At 38.3% G+C, this 15225-nt stretch overlaps 1 long non-coding RNA gene across 2 annotated transcripts; it reads left to right on the top strand.

Annotated features, from left to right (window-relative positions):
• Window positions 1-768: 768 nt before the first annotated feature.
• LOC113953542 lies at window positions 769-14479 on the top strand. 2 transcript variants are annotated; one of them, XR_003529908.1, is made up of 3 exons: window positions 769-831; window positions 5525-5595; window positions 13498-14479. It is a non-coding gene; the product is annotated as an uncharacterized LOC113953542 (long non-coding RNA). The 2 variants fall into 2 exon arrangements; XR_003529909.1 differs by having other exon boundaries at window positions 783-932.
• Window positions 14480-15225: the final 746 nt, after the last annotated feature.

Here is a 15225-nt window from a genome sequence, read left to right as displayed (position 1 = left end):
GACAGGAGAATCACAATTCAAATGGCACTCAGCATACGTTTGTTGCTGTGTTTGAAGGAAGTGGAGGAAATGGTGGTAGCCACCTCCTGATGCAGAGAGCTAGTCTGCAGCAGCCATTGTGAACTGTAAGGGACAAGAGGAACATTTTTGGAATGTTCATGATAATGAAGGTGGCATTATCCGGCTTTGCTGTTTGAACACATTGTCTCCGTCTTCTTACGATCTGATCTTCATATCAAGATTTTTGTCAATATTTTTACTGGTCATAAAGCATACTGAGTCATAGCAAGAACCCAGTCCAAAAGACTCAAGCTTTACTGGGAGCATTACTTATATTTAAGACTCCCAAGTTTTTCCACCAAACTTTTCCAGAGCCTTTTAGTTCTTTATACTTTGAGGTCACATTAAGAGAAAACAAAGACATGTTTTCTCAAGAGATTCTTTTTAATTTAGTGAGAAAATAGGCATTTTGGCAAAAGGTTCACAGGAGTAACATACAACCAAGAAGATTCCACAAAGCACCCAGTAAACACCAACCCACAACTTAGTAAAATACCTGTCAGTTTTAAGTTACCCACAAGAGATTAAGGAAAGAGCAAAGAAAGAAACAGAGATTAAGAGGAGTAAAGAGAGAAGAGGAAAAAGAGTAAAGGAAGAGAATGGAATAACAGAATAGCTACCACCAAGAATCCTTCACATGGTGACAGCCAGTGAGGAGAAAGAAGAGTCTTTGTGCCCCTGTATTTATATGACCTGGCCACCGTGGCCACGCCCTCCAGGCGGGATGCTGGGTCCACTGACCACTCAGTGCCCTCCAGGCCAGAGTGAGAGGTGGTGCAGCCAATCATAGGCTCTGAGGGTATGGTGTGGGAGGGCTACCAGGGGGGCTGCTTTGGTTGACAGTTGCTCCACCTGGGCTCCAGCCCAGCCATGTGAGTTCCATGTTGCCATGAGGCTGCCATGAGGCTACAGGCCTGACCATGCGGGCTCTGGCCTGGCCCCTCCCCCAATACACACACACAGTTTGTTCCGACACAATAAATTATCCAGTGAGATTAATCCAGTCTCTCACAGACATCTTCAGAATTAATCAGATGGCCACTTCACAGCAACCCTTCAAAGGCTGCTTTTAGTACATAGCCTAAGGAGAAGTATAAAGTGAGATGGAGTTTGCATGGTGGATTGCCATCTTTCCTCACTTCTTTGATGAGTTTTTTTCATTCAGGTGCTTGAGAAAATGAGGCTGTATGAAGAGTTTAAAACTATAAAACCAGTCAAGATAAGTCAAAAATCATTGAATGACAAGTTCAGTTTCTATGCAAAGATTTATCAGTGCCAACTTTGAATGCCAACTTTGAATCATTCAATTTCTTCTGATCGTTCTCATTCTAGGAAGGTCAGCATAGTTCCTCCAACTTTGCTCATAGTAACTAAAGCCTAACTTATTGAAGAGTTTTAAAGAAATTAGTAGAGTAAAATACTGCTGCAGAAGAACTGGCACAATCTTTGGCTGATGAATATTTCTGTATTTCATTGCTTCTGAAGTAGTTTCTGAATGTCTTGGACTTGCATGATATTTGGTTAAAAACTTGGTAGTTGACATAAGCAATCTAATTGCATTATTTCTTATTTCTCCTCTTTCACAAGCTGGTCAGGCAACTCACAGTGTTGATACATTTATTGGTATTTATTAGTCTGGATAGAGATGAAAATGGGATGTACAGGCTCCTAGGGCTGGTGATTTCTTATCATTGAATCAAGGAGCACATGTCTGTGTCTACTGACTCTTTGGTTTTGTTGATGGATAGGATGCTGTGACCTGGGTTCAAACCTCTGTGGATGCCATTTAGTTCTTTCTGTTTGGTTTTTTTCCCCCCTCAGATATCAAAATATTTCTGAACAACTGATTTTATTGTAACAGAATATCAGAATAACAGATTTTTATAGCTATTGATTAAGTATGAGAGCTTTTTAAAAACTGAACTCTAGTCAGTCATATTAAAGTGAAGTGTTGTTTGGTTGCTCAACAGAACAACAAAATTTGTGGCCGTTTTTTCCCTGCAAGTGAAAAAGGTCAGATATTTTTTTAAACATAATTTCCCATTGGAAAGTCTCAAATGAAAATACTTTCCATTTAGACAGAAGATCACTGCAGTTTCATTACAATGTGATGAATAATTTATAATAAGAATATGCTTGGTAAGAATAATTATTTTAATTCTGTTGGAATTTTATTAGATCCTGGATATAAGGTTAAGGTATTGAGAATAAAAAAGAATAAGATTTTTCAGAACTTACAGTAAACACTTTAATAAAGTTTAGACTTACTTTTCCTGCTCTGAAAAATTCCATAGTACTTTAAGTGATATCTGATAGCTCCTTCGAATTTGTTTGCCTCAACAACATGAAATATAAAACTACTGTAACAGGCTCTGAAAGTCTGCTCAGCTTTGTGCTGAGGAGGCTGGGGAGTAGGGAAGGTCTGTTCTCCCAGATTTAGTCCTTATTTTACTTATTTGCTGATAGTGTGGAAGACAGAGTATTGCTTCTGAAGCCTGGTTGTTAGGTGTTCAGAAAATATTGCAGGATGTGTCATGAGAATAGTATATACCATGCTCTTGAAATTATTCCATCCCTATTATTCTATTCTGTGATACCAGACTGAATAGGCTGGCAGAAAAAAGGTCCATGGTAGATATTAAAATTACTTTTTCAGATGATGAAAAACAATGGGAGGTGGAGGGAAGATTTAATCAGATTAAAGGAGATAGGACACTATAGCAAAGCATTTATAAATTAAAGTTTCAGGTACTGTACTGGTGATCTGGACCTACTGAACTCACTTCACATCTTTAACAACTGCTGGGTCAGACAAGTTTTTGCAAATGGAATGGGCAATAACAGATTTCCATGCTGACATTCCAAACCATATTATATAGTGCAACACAGTACAAAAATTTGTAAGCACCAGTCAAAGAACAGCAAAAGAAATAAAGCATGTCTTATGTGTTCTTGATTATTACTCATTTCATTCAAAATACTAAAATATATATTAATATATTTTTATTTTGAGGAAAAATATTGTAAAACATATAAGCTGTATTGATTACACTGTTAAACTGATACAAGCATATAGTTACATATTTATATAGCTAAGAAGTGTTTATTTTTAAAACCTTCACAATGAAGAAAGTACTAAGATATATGGGGTAGGTTGTGCCTGATTAATTTTATGGATTGCACTGGATAAGGCTTGGTTTACTTGCTGAACTCAATATTGTAATAAAATTTTCACTGCATGTTTGAGGACACAGAGTGCCATTTTATTGGCTTGTTTAGGTTGCTGTCTAGAATTCTTTAATATTTCAGGAAAATCTTTTGGCATAGGTATGGTTTCCTCTTTGGAAATGCATAAACAAACAAAAGACTTTATTGAAGGCAAATGTATTTAAGTGGAAACTGATAACTGTCTTCAGATCTACTGCCTGTTAGTAACATTAGACTGCTGGTTTTTTGTTTGTTTGTTTGTTTTGTTGTTGTTTTGTTTGTTTTGTTTGTGTTTGTGTTTTTGTTTGTTTGTTTGTGGTTTTGTTGTTGTTTTGTTTTGTTTTGTTTTTTAACTGTTGAAATTAACTGCAACACTGCAGTACAAAACAACTCCATACCCCAGGAGCTGCAATGGAAGAGATATCTACTGTCTAAATCTGCTTTTTGTTTTCTATTTCCTTCCTGCTGCCTTGTATGTGCAGAGATGCAGTAGGACTGGATTTGCTACCTTTTGTGAAAAGAGGTTTGGAATCAGTGAATGAGATGTTGTAAAATTATTACATGGCATGGAGTGAAATAGGTGCTTCCAGAGCATAAATCCTCTGACTCTTTAGATAAACATCATGGAATGAGATTAATCACCCTCTAGAGAGTCTTACTTTTCTTCATGGAATGAGAAGGGAAAGCAGAATGAATAAATTAAACTTAGATATCTAACTTTTGGATACTTAAGTTAGGGTAGGTATACTGCACTGTTTGATCCAACATATTTTTATAATATATTTTAGATCTTCTAAACACCCACAGCAGTCTCTTTCTTTTTAGTATATGCACACTGTATCTTCTTTTCATCCTTACTGGAATGCTCAAGTCTCTTGGAATATCTTTTTTTTTGGGGTCTGTTTGCATAAATTCAGATAATATTTACCTTTGGTGAAAACCCTGTATAGCTACATACTCTGATTAGGACTTTGACTTCATGGCTCCGGAAACAAGACAAGCTGAAAATGTGTATATTTTATGGCCCAATTTATTCTGAAATGTTGCAAATATCAACTTACGTGCCTGGAAATAAACCCAGGACACAGGACATTCTGTCTTAGAAAACCTATAAGCATTTTAAATCACCTTTTAGTGAAAAACCTATCATTGAAGAACTATCTGACTAAGAAGCACTGTCAAGAATTCTATACAAAAGACAATTTCATGATATTATAATTTGAGTGAAAGAATAACACTTTTTTGCAGATGATGTGCAAAATTTTTCTCTGACAGATGGCATGCACATTCAGTATATAATTACATGGTCACTTAGATGCAACACAAGTTTCTGATCCCACCTGTTCCCTCTTAATTCCTTTTGCCTGTTGGTGTGATTTCCCTTGTACTACACTTTCGTGCGCCTAAGCAAGGAGCTGGATCTAGATGAAAATTAACTATAAAAAATTCGCTTTCTTTTCATGTGGATCAGTACCTCATCTCACTGTTTAGAGATATAAGCTGGCTAAAAGAAGACAGAACAATGAGTTCTGTCTCCCAATAAGTTGGGAGCAAGGCAAGAGTAACATTTCAGTTTTAGTTCTCTGCCAAGCTGCTTTCCAGCTGATTGTCCCTGGGCCTATACTGCACCCAGGGTTTTTCCTCTCAGGTTCAAGACTTAGTTTGTCTTTTGTTGAACCTCATAAAACTCCTGCCCAATTCTCTAGCTTGTCCAGGTCCCTCTGAATGACAGCACACCCATCTGGTGTAGCCACCTCTCCTTCCAGTTTTGTATCATCTGCAAACTACCTGAGGTTCCACACTGTCCCATCATACACATAATTAATGAACAGGTTGTAGTATTGGCCTCAGTAGCAACCCCTAGGGCACGTCAGTAAGTACCTCATCTGGAGTTGGACTTTGTGTTAGTAATCAGTACCATTCGGGACTGGCTGTTCAGGCATTTCCATTCCACCTCACTCTTCACTCATCTAAGCCATATCAGCACCTACATGAGAGCCTTCTGTCTATATGTGCTATAACTAGATGCCCTACAACTCCCTTCAGCCTACTTAGAGATTATTAATGTTATTCATACACTCAGTATTTTCTTTTGTTCTATATTCTGTGCACAGATTAATTTTGCATTAAATGTTTGGGTTTTTTTTATTTTGTTCCTGCCTTTGTTTTTTCCTCCAAGTGAGACTGTACCAAGCAGGTAATATAAATTCAAGAGACAGTTTTTTTAATGGTGCTTTTTACTTGTCTTTCATTGCAGTGCACATGGCAACTGATTCATTTCCTGTTGATGGCTTTGAAGATGTGTTGTGTGACCAGAGAGGGAGTGAGGTTAGTCTTTGGTGATGCATGTATATATTCAACTATGGCCACATGCTCCACTGTTTCTGGAGACCGAGTACAATATTAAAGCAAGGAAATGCAAACAATCCTTGTCTTATATTATCCCTTGCCAATCTGTCTTGGGGCAGAAAAAGCATTCTTGGACGAAAACATCTAACAAAATAATTTGTGAACTCTTTTTTTTTTTTTTTTTTACCCTTTAGAAAATGCAGACTGCATTACAAATAGCAATAGATTTCATAAACTTCAGCTTTGTTCATGGTAGAAGAATACAAAATGTTGACAGTAGGAACCTGGCTCTTTTTATCAAAGCTGTTCCTGCTTACTGGATTTATAAATGGTGTATCCAGATGGATTTTTATCTTAGCTTTCAGCCTGTAGTGGGTTGACTCTGGCTGGATGCCAGGTATCCACTAAAGCTGCTGTCTCACTCCTCTCTGCAACTGGACAGAGGAGAGAAAATATAATGAAGGTTTCATGAGCTGAGATAGGACTCAGACAGATCACTTACCAATAGCTGTCATGGGCAAAACAGACTCAAAGTGGGGTCATTAATTAAATTTATTACTAACAGAATCAGAGCAGGAGAATGAGTAGTAAAATAAATCTTAAAAACACCTTCCCCCACCCGCCTCTCCTTCCAAGTGTTAATTCCTCCCCCCCCCAGCGGTGCAGGGAGACAGGGAATGAGGGTTGCAGTCAGTTGTTGTTTCTGGTGCTGCTCAGGGAGAGGAGTCCTTCCCCTGCTCCCCATGGGGTCCCTCCCATGGGAGACAGTCCTCCATGAACTCCTTCAGCGTGAGCCCATCCCATGGAAAACAGTTCTTCACAAACTGCTGCAACGTGGGTCACTTTTCCAAGGGGAGTAATCCTTCAGGAACAGGTTGCTCCAGCGTGGGTCCCCCACAGGGCCATAAGATCTACCAGGAAAACCTGTTCCAGCACAGGCTCCTCTTCCCTCAGGTCAGCAGATCCGTGCCAGGACCCTGCTCCATCATGGGCCTCCCACAGGGTCACATCCTCCTTTGGGCATCCCCCTGCTATGGCATGGGCTCCTTCATAGGCTGCATGTGGGTCTCTGCACGCCTGCGGGCCTCCATGGACTGCAGGGGCACAGCTACCTCACCATGGTCTTCACCACAGGCTGCAGGGGAACCTCAGCTCCAGGGCCTAGAGCACCTCCTCCCACTCCTTCTCCACTGACCTTGGTGTCTGCATTGATGTTCACATGTTCTCTCACTCTGCTCTTCTCTGGCTGCAATTTCATCTGCACAATAACTTTTTTCCCCTTCTTAAATATGTTTTCTCAGAGGTGTTACAGCCATTCCTGATTGGCTCAGCCTTGGCCAGCAGTGAGTTCATCCTGAAGCCGGCTGGCATTGGCTCTTCTGGACATGAGGGAAGCTTCTAGCAGCTTCTAATAGAAGCCACCCCAGTAGCCCTCCTGCTACCAAAACCTGGCCACAGAAACCCAATACAGAGTCTGATGCTATTTCACTTTGATATCATGACAGAAACAGTAAGCTGAAGAGACTTATATGGTTACCAGAGGAGAAAGTTGTGTTTTACATTATCGACTAAAAATACATATTATTACCTGAACAGTACATATCTGCGAGTCCTATCCCTACATCTCAGAAATAACATAGTTACTAGGAATAGAAACAGGACTTGTCCTTAGCTGCAATGTGACTTTTTTCCTTTCTCCAAATATCTCTCCCCAAAGTAGTACAAACAACTTATTTTCTAATGTTCTTAAAAAAACCAGTTTGAATATAATATTATATAATAGCATTAGTCTGTATTGAATGTTAGAGAAAATGTAAGTCTGGCTGTCTTGAAATTAGTTTTCTTAATTTTCAGTCTACAGCTCCAGGCAAAATGTTGACCTGCATAATCTTCTCCAGCAGAACTCCCCTTAGCAAGCAGTCTCAATCAACTAAGCAATAACAATCACTATTTGCAGTGAAAAAATTGGGACAACTGATCATGGCAGGCTAAACAAAAAACATATGCTTGAAGAGAAAACCTTTTAACCAAAGGTTAAAATACAGATGAGCCCTTCCTTGTTTCACAGGCACCCCTGAATCAGTATTTGCAGTAGAAAAATTAGCCATTACTTTCCTGTAGATGTTGGCATTAATAGAATTTTCTCCAGAAGGAAGAGATAGACAAGTGACAGTAAATGTTATTTACAGATTATTTATTATGTGGACTTAGTCATACTTATGTAACCACATTAAGTGAGTATTAGATGCATAATCTCATTATCCCCACTATATATTTTATTTCATTTGAATCTGGTTTCTCTTTCACTACTTAATGTAAACACTTAAATTTCAACTCCATTATCCTTGTTTTAAGATGAAGGATGTGTGGTAACTTTCACTTGAAATACCATGGTCTCAGCTTCGTCTTTTTTCAGGTGTGTATACCAGAAAAAAAATCATAGAATTACTGAATCATTTAGGTTGGAAAAGACTTCTGAGACCCCTGAGTATAACCTTTGACTGATCACCACCTTGTTAAGTAGACCATAGCACTGTCATATCTAGTTGTTTCTTGAATACCTTTAGGGATGGTGACTCCACCACTTCCCTGGTCAGTCCATCTCAATGTTAAAAACCCTTTCCATGAAAAAATTCCTCCCAGTGTCCAACATGAACCCTCTCTGGTGCAGCTTGAAGCTCTGTCCACTATTCCTGTCGCTAGGTGCCTGGGAGAAGAGGCCAACGCCCACCTGGCTACAACCAGCTGTCAGGTAGTTGTAGGTAACCCCAAGCCTCTTTTTCTCCAGACTAAACAACCCCAGCTCCCTTCACTGGTCCTCATATGATTTACTCTTTAGACTCTTCACCAGCTTTGTTGCCCTTCTCTGAACACACTCCAGCACTTCAATGCCTTTCTTGAAATGAGGGGCCCAAAACTGGACAAAGGACTTGAGATGTGGCCTCACCAGTGCCAAGCACAGAGAAACAATCACTTCACTAGTCCTGCCGGCCACACTATTTCTGATGCAGGCCAAGATGCCATTGGCCTTCTTGGCCACCTGGGCACACTGTTGGCTCATGTTCAGCTCTGGCCCCAGCCTGTAATAGAACATGGGATTGTTGTGACCCAAGTGCAGGACCCGGCACCTAGCCTGGTAGAACCTCATACTGTTGGCCTTGATCCATTGATCCAGGCTGTCCAGATCCCTCTGCAGAACCTTCCTATCCTCCAGCAGATCAACACTCCCACTCAGTTTGGTGTTGTTCATGGAATTACTGAGGGTGCACTCAATCCCCTCATCCAGATTATCAATAAAAATACTAAGCAGGATGCACAATGCAAAAAAATCACAGTGAAAGAAAAACAAAACAAAACAGAACAAAACAAAACAAGCCCAAGAGACTGAAGAATCAGAAAACTTCCCATTCTGGAGGCATGGGAACTTTGGATCTATTGCTCACTGTGTGAAGGGTTTGGTATTGAAGGAGTTGTCAATGCAGCCAGTCACTGGGAATGGAGAAGACAGATACTTCTTCCATAAGATGGGATGCAGTAAGCCCATGGTGAGCACTGAAGAAGGCCTCCGTTACTGCACTGTAGGACATACTGCCACTGAATTCAACTGCTGTCTTGAACCTGGAGTTTCATATGAGTAATTTCTGTGGATTTCATTTGGAAAACCCTATTTTCAGATTTATGCAGCCCTATCAGGGTGAGATAAAACATGTATCAGTTTTTAAAGTCAATTAAAAGTCTTTATTAATTTTTATTTTTACTGTCACATAGTGTGATTTTTTTGCAGTAGCACAGAGGCACATTTTGGTATGTAATAGAAAATGTCGTATTTGGGTTAAACTGTGCAATTGTTAGTTTGGCACCAGCAGAACTGGGCATGTCAAAAACTATAACCCCAAGTCAGATGACCAGAGGCACTTGACTTTCCAACTTCCAAATAGGTGTCCACAGGCTTCACTACCCCAACATAACAGGCTGAAGCAGTAGAGAGAAATTCTCTAGCAACAAAAAAATGAAATTATTTTCTAAGTGAGTTTTCATTTGTGAAAATACCTTAATTTATACTTGTATGCCTTTAGATTTCATTGTTCTTGTGCAGATTATTCTGCTGTTCAGAAATGTCATTCAGATGAATAACTATTAGCACAAAAAGAATATCCATGGGATGTTGGTGCTATCTATTATGAATTAAAACAGAAATTAAATTGGTTATTTGCTCATTCACATTTGCTCCCCTACAGCACATCATACCCAACAGCACCTGTTTCTCATGCAGTTTTTCTGCTTACTTGTGAAAAGTCTATGGAGAAAAAAGCCATGAAATATCTTTTAAAAAAACCCAACTGCATTCTTGTTTTAAAAAAGGCCTGTCACAAACTGTGTAGCACTTCAACCAAGTGCAGCTAACACTTCCAAAGTCTGATAAACTTTTCACATATTTATGCAGCATCTTCATGTCATCAGTGATACCCTCATTATGTCATCTGAGAAATAAATTATTTACACATTTTAAAATGACACAAAAAGGTCTTGGCATGTGAAAAATACAATACTTCAAAATATTCATATCTGAGGCAATGAAATATATCGTACTAGATATTCTGGCAGAAAAAAATATGGGATCTTGCCTTTACCAGAAGCTAGATACCAGTGAACTCTTGTAGTTGTCAGAGGAGGACTGAGTCTAAGCCTCTTAGTCCAGTCAATACTTACACCTCTTACAAAGTCCACAACACATCAGGAGGCTCCTCCTTCTCTTTGCACTGTTTATTCTCACACAAGAACTCTGCCACAAATATGTAAATCATAAACACCACCACCACCCAGTCTTGCATTCTCTGTTCTTTGAAAAATGTATACTATAATTTTCCTCTCTCCCCCCCCCCCCCCATGCCAAATTCTTTATTAAAAGGACATTTCTGAGTTGTGTTAACTGGAACAAGAGTTTGAACCTTGACCTTCAAGCTTTTGTTTTGAGTTATATGGTACAGCAAAGACAATTTTACTTCTTAAGGAGATTAATTTCTGAAACCCTTTATGTCCCTACTTGTATGTCCCACCATCAATGATAATTAAGACTTGGACAATCCAGAAGGCCCAGAGATCAATACGAATCTAAAAATTAATAGGATGTAACTAGACTGTTAAATGAATACATACTCTACTAGCCTGGCACATACTACACGGGAAGAAGACTATTAAAACTGTTCATCTTTCCTTCCTTAAGCATCTTTTACTAACATAAGAAGTTACTTATGAAGCCAAAGACAGGAATGGATGACTTATCCTTTCCAGTAGCTTGTTCTTATAATCATAGAATCAAGGAATGGTTTGGGTTGGAATGAACCTTAAAGTTCACCTAGTTCCAACCCCCCCGGCATGGACAAAGATGCCATTCACTAGATCAGGTTGCTCAGAGCCCCATCCAACCTGGCCTTCAATACTGCTAGGATTAGGGCATCCACAACTTGTCTGGGCAACTGTTCCAGTGCTTCATCAATCTCTGAGTAAAGAATTCCTTCCAACATCTAACCTAAACATACCCTCTTTCAATTTAAAACCATTGCCCTTTTTCCTGTCACTATCTGCCTACATAAAAGATCCTTTTCCCTCCTTAAAAAGAGAGGGAGAGAGAGATTAAGTGATTTGCATAGGTCTCTGCTTTAATTACAAACAACCTTTGCCTGATGACACAACTGTCCTAATTAAGTACCATTACAGTTCCCTTGGGAATTTTCTGATTAAGAATGCCCCAATTATGTGGAGTATACAATATGAAGGTAAAAAACATCACGTTCTCTGATTGTTGCCACACATGGTAATGATGTAAATATCTCGGGCCAAAGGATATAAAGAGTTTGACTGTGCTTTTAGAAACCCAACAACAATTTCCAAACTCAACGATTTCTAAAACATTGAAAAATGTATTTAGAGTTATCTAAGGCTTTTTTAAAATGCTGAAAGAATGGATAAGCAGTCAACAATGGATTTTTGAAACCCCAGTTTTTCTTTCACCTTCCTTTATCCAAACATCTGACTTCAATGCTAGACTTTATTCATGGACAAGACATTTCTCTTATCAGTAAATTCAGCAGAATTTTACCTAGTCTTGTGACTGTTTTATATAACTGATCTGTTGCCACAGTTCTTACTCTGAACAACATATATTAAAATTCTTAGAGGAAGGCATATGAAGGCATAAATGTTTCACGATGTCTAATAGGCTGACAGGAAACTGAAATTCCCCTGTTGATCTGAAACAGGGAAGAAATGTCTTCTGACTAAAGAAGATGCATTTAGCTAACAGACATTGATACTGCGAAAATTTAATTCGAGTATAAGCAGCCATTAATTTGAAGCAATAAAAAGATCTTTGAATGTTTCCTTCTTCAAAAAGTAGAACAAGGTGACAGTAACAGAAATTTTGGACAGATGCGAGTTCTCCCTTTTTATAGGGTGTCTTTGTTTAAAACATGGTAGACCTGCCATGGTGATCTTCTCTACTAGACTCCCTCAGACTTTTAAAAATGTAAAAATAAGCTTGTCAAAATAATATTAGGACTCATTCCGCATAGATACAAACATAAAATGAATTTTAAAGCTGAAAAAAATTAAAGTGTAATCTTGTCAAAGGAGTAGCTAGATAATTTCCCCTTTCTTCAATTCCCAAATGTAAAATTTAGTTGTTTTGTAAAGCAGAGGAGTCATAGAAGTTAAAATATGATGAAGGCCAGAAAGGCTAAAAGACCATAATTACAAAAGAACTGTTTGCATGAAAAAAAAAGAGGGATCAGTCCTTAGAATGCAGATTAGCTTAGTTGATTAGAGGATAGTGTTAATAACACCAAGGTCACGGGTGTGATGCCTGTACAGGGCATTCATTTAATAGTTGGACTCTATGATCCTTGTGGGTCCTTTCCAGCTCGGAATATTCTGTAACTGAGTTAATTTGCCCATGGCATTATCTGTTACCCTGAATCCCTAAAACAGTGAAAAAGCCATGCATTAGCATATTATGAAAATCTAACAGAACTGAATAATACGTTCTTTAAACTATCATGACAGAGCCTGCTTTATACTTTATTAATTAGCTAATTAGCTTCTTCAGTAGCCCAACATTTATAAATAAATTGAAAGGCAATCCACATACTTGCCAAAATTATTCCTTTGATCATGTGGGTGTTTGTTTCTTCAAATCACATCTGTTAATTCCAAATAAATGTATTTCACTGAGTGTGAGCTGTTCAGCATGCTGTCTGTGTTCTGTGTGGACAGTCAACTGTGATATTAGTGTCTTCATTTGCTGTTTCTTGTACCATTGTTTACTTTACATAGATGTATGTATGTTAAGTGATATGTGTGTATATGTTAAAATGAAAGACAATGAAGATATCACCTCATGATTTCTTTTATCTGCTGGAAGACCACTGCAGTCCTATGACAATGAAGAAGGAGATGAAGTTAAAATGAAGGTTTTGCTAAAATATAAAGCCTTCATTAGGAAGTAATGAACTTTTTTTTATTATTTTTTGTTTTATTTTTACTTGTAACAGCAGTCTCTCTGTTTCAGTCACACATCACAATTTCGTTATGCAGTCCTTCAAAATAGTACTAACACCTCTAGGCATGGGGGGGGGGGGAATGTCAAATAATGGCTACAGTTACAAAGAAGTTATTTATTAATTGAAAAATGCAACTTCAAGGCAAACAACAGTTATTTTTTGGCTGAAACAAAAGTGCTAAACTGTGTAAAAATTTTTCTTGAAATGTAAAGAAACTTCAAACTGGGCATTTCTGAAATGCCTTCGTTTCTTGTAATACTGAAAAAACCTACAAGACACTAAACACATCCTGTCCCCTTCTTTTTTCCCCTCCCCCCAATAGTGTGTGCAATGTACAAAAAACATCCTATTGCTGCTATAATTATACAAACAGTCCATAATTTCTGAGACTGGGTCTCAGAACCACAACTAAGCCAAAATGAAAAAGATTCACCTGCTGAAGATATTGTTCTTGAACCAACATCAGCTAGCAATGATTGAAAAAAACTACAAGCTGGTACATCACCTCAACTGCTCTGACCAGGTGGCCTATATACAAACCATACATAATCTAGCTAGTAGATCCAGACTTTTTCTGTGTCCATGTTGTCTTCTAAGTAATGAACAAATAATAATAATATTAAAAATGGTTATTTGTGTATAATAAACCATTTGTAGCTCAGAAACTCTCTAAGCCACAGGTTTGTAACAATATGATTATTTCAGGTAAATATCAATGCTTTCTTCTCCAATTTTCTTTAGGCATTTAGTAATGGCCATTCTTATACATTATTATTATTGGAAATTATAATTATTGAAATTAATCTTTGATCTGATCCCTTATTACACTTTTTACATTCCCATGGTCATATAAATAGCCTCATCTACAAAGCTATTTGCAATGCTTAGCAATGTGACTACTTAATCCTAAAATCCCAGGAGATACTCTGTATGTTCTCAATCACATTTTATTGGCACATTAAGAAGCTATCACAGATATCGTTGTCTTTATTTTATGAATACTTTCCTTCTGTGAGCTAGATGTTATGGGGCTTAAAGGGTAAGAAGTTGTTGATTACATTTATTTAACTCTACTTTGCTGTAACACCAGTTGAGAAACTCAGATGGAAAATACACAAAAGCAGTATCTACTTCCTACCTATTGGATTCATTTGCCTCTTTTGCCTGTAAGCAAAGCAAATGGACAATGGGAAGGGTTTAAAAAAATTAAAGTCTGATTGTGACTTCTGGAATGAAGTCTTATAAGGTAAAGTAGAACCTGGAGGGAACCTGGCCCATATATTAGGAGTGCCTCAGACAAAAAAGTCCACCTTAATCCCAATATTGAGAATTGGTTATTTTATTAATTTGCTATCTTTTGTTCTCCTGTGGAAAAATAAAGAACATTGTGCAGGACCACAGACTCCAATTTCATATCATATGATTCATAGTCAGGATATTTTTTCCTCAAATTATTTCTGAAAAAAATGAATTGTTTAAGTGATCATGTACAAGTCCCCCTGAAGTTTCAGGAAGTAAAAATTTCCTCAGTCTTACTTCTGATCTAACTGTTCTCTTTCATAAAGTTTTCAATAAATTTACAGAAGTTATGCTTGTGGTAGGCATCAAGGTAAGAGAGAATTTTAGCTGATCATGGAGATACCATTGATTCCCTTCCTGGCATTCTGCTAGCCTGTGCCAGTCTGTAACCTGATACGTCATGTTCCCCAGCCATGGACCAGGGAATAGAGGGCGCTGCTCCCAGTAGACAGAAGAGATGCAGACAGCCCATTTTGGAAGATGAGAATTCAACGATATGGGTGCGATGGGTTGTAGCACTTGCTCGCACAGGCAGAAAGCAATTCTTTGGTCATTTCATTTACTGATGCATTTTAAGATATAGCCAACTGGGCACAGTCAGGAAAGTCTCTAGTAGGGTGAAAACCCAGTTCTGCCTGCCAAAGACTTGGCAGAGGAACCAGAAAGTTATGAACTGAGACTCAGTAGGCTGAGCAGTGGGACTGTACCATGAGAGAAGTATAGGCATGGTGCCTGCCTCTTACCCCCTACA

This window comes from Corapipo altera, unplaced genomic scaffold (genome assembly GCF_003945725.1).
Source record: "Corapipo altera isolate COAL_440 unplaced genomic scaffold, ASM394572v1 1, whole genome shotgun sequence".
In the NCBI taxonomy this organism is placed as follows: Eukaryota; Metazoa; Chordata; class Aves; order Passeriformes; family Pipridae; genus Corapipo; species Corapipo altera.
Note: the sequence above shows the minus strand (reverse complement) of the source record. Positions and strands in the feature narration are given on the sequence as shown.